Genomic DNA, 2,638 nt, shown 5'->3' with positions numbered 1-2,638 from the left:
TTTTTTGGGGTTACTAAAATTGGTTGTAAGGGGGGGCATCGACGGATGACCCAAAAGCATATTATTTCTTGGCGAGACGTAACAAGAATAAAAAAAAAAGAGGTGCGGGAGACAGAGTTTACAGAAGATAAATCACTGGCTAGCTATTCATGAGTACCTCATACCTTTTACCAGGTTCAGTTGGTTAATAGTTATGGTCAAATGAAGCTACATTAATCTTTCTGAACAAGTTCTTCATTTCTTTACTCTTCATAAAAACAATGTTTCGGAAACCTAGGTACTCACACAAAGCTAAGATCGAACCTAGATGCTTTGACATGACCCGATGAAAACAACCAGGACAAAAGACCGTTTTTCTTTTTTTTTTGGGCGGGGTATGCAAAGGTTGAGGGAAATGCGAGAATCATGACCACAACACAAAGAAATGATAATTCAGAGACGTGGTAGTAAGTTTAGTCAGTGGGGAATGTGTATGCATGGATGAGTGTGAAGTATGGTGTCAGTATGGATGCTGGACGTGAAAACTAACAAAGATGAGAGGAGAGGTGCTGGATGAGAGACCTTAGGGTCAAGCCACAGAGCACAACCAAATAATAAAACACTACTGAGTGAATGCGTTCAGATAAATGAAGAACTGGTCAGAAAGATTAATGTAGACTTCAATTGGACCTAACTATTAACCAAAAGGGAACCTGGTAAAAGGTATGAGGTACTCATGAAATAGTAGCCAGTGATTTATCTTTGTAAACTCTGGTCTCCCGCCACCTCTTGTTTTTTATTATTGTACGTCGCGCCAAGCAAATAATATGCTTTGGGTATCCGTCCATCTCTACATCCGAATTTCCCAATATCATGTCTCAGACATGTGATCCAGATTAAAACACTAGTTGTCAGAAGGGGGATTTGAACCCCACGCCTCCAAGGAGACTGCGACATGAAAGCAGCGCCTTGGAACGCCGGCCATCCTGACGGAGCCCAACAGATGTGTTGTAGGACCTGTTTGAAAAATATAAAATCGTAAATTAAATGCTAATCAGATGTTGTTGTGGGCGGGGCATAAGTCTGACTCAGTGGTGAGTGAAATGGAGCAGCTGACTGACACAGAACTGTAGTGGAGCTAAAGTAGCGGCATTTATTAATTAATGTCATTATTATCAGGCCAAGAGAACACACTGGTGGCATGTATTGGTGTGTCTGTGTAAATGTACATTGCCATTTTTCCTGTTGCTAACAGGGTACTTTAACAGTGGAGGTGGGTTGGGGGGGAATACCATTGATGATGACACGCCAAAAGAGGTAATTCTCCAACAAGTTGTTGGAGAAGAGATTACCTCTTTTGGCGTGTTCATCACCATGTCACCCAATCCCTGTTAAGTACCCTGGTAGCAAATGAAAATGGCATGTTACATTTACACAGAAACACCAAACATTGCCCACAAGGGGTTCTATGGACTGTAATAAGAAATTAATTAATAAAGCGCTACTTTAGCTCCACTACAGTTCTGTGTCAGTCAGCGCTCCATTGCACTCACCATACTGAGTCAGACTTAATGCCCCGCCCACAAACAACATCTGATTTAGCGTTTAATTTAATATTTTATAAATTTTTTCAACCAGGGTCCTCTAACACATCTGTTGGCTCGTTCAGGATAGGGACCGTAGCGGTCCAAGGCGCTGCGTTCAGGTAGCAGTCTCCATGGAGGCGTGGGTTCACATCCCTGCTGACAATCTGTGTTTTTAATCTGGTCAAATGTCTGAGACAGGATATTGGGAGAAATTCTGGATGTAGGATGGTACGGATGACCCAAAAGCCTAATAGTTTCTTGTCGAAACGTAACAAGAATAAAAAAAAGAGGGTGCGGGAGAACCAGAGTTTACAGAGTAGATCCAAAACTTAGCTATAAATGATGTACTCATACCTTTCCAGGTTCAGTGTTAAATGTTATGGTCAAAATTGAAGCTATCATTATACTTTTGAACACATGTTCTTCATTTTGAAACGCATTCACTCAGTATGTTTTATTATTGGTTGTGCATCTGTGATTCCCTAGAGGTCTCTCAGTCCAGACCTCTCCCGCTCATTTTGTTAGTTTTCCACTGTCCAGCATAAATCAATGACACCATACCTCACACTCTCCATCATACACATTCACCACTGACTAAAACTGACTACCACTATCAGAATTATCATTTCTTGTTGGTGGTCAATATTCTCGCATTTCTCTTCAACCTTTGCACCACGGTCTTTTCTGGTTGTTTCATCGGTCATGTCAAGCATCTAGTCGATCTTAGCCTTTGTTGAGCATCAGTTTCCAGAAACATTGTTTTATGAGATAAAGACCAAATTGTTAGTTTCCTTAATTTTCCCAACCACTGCTAGCTTTCACAGCCTTGTTGGCGCAGTCGGCAGTAGCGTCAGTCTCATAATGAAGGTGTGAGTTCATCCCTCACAAGGGGTAGGTGGTTTTAAAAAAGACACAAACTATATGCTGAAAACAGGGATTTTCAGTTGATCAAACATGCAGAAACAGCATCCGTAATGGAGTTGTGATACGATGGTCCATTGTTGTTCTCTGAGTCAACAATAACTTGTGAACTGAGTGAATATCTATTGAACCGACCAATTTTTAGAAGAGCT

Source organism: Etheostoma spectabile, unplaced genomic scaffold, assembly GCF_008692095.1.
Source record: "Etheostoma spectabile isolate EspeVRDwgs_2016 unplaced genomic scaffold, UIUC_Espe_1.0 scaffold337, whole genome shotgun sequence".
NCBI classification, from domain to species: Eukaryota; Metazoa; Chordata; class Actinopteri; order Perciformes; family Percidae; genus Etheostoma; species Etheostoma spectabile.
Note: the sequence above shows the minus strand (reverse complement) of the source record.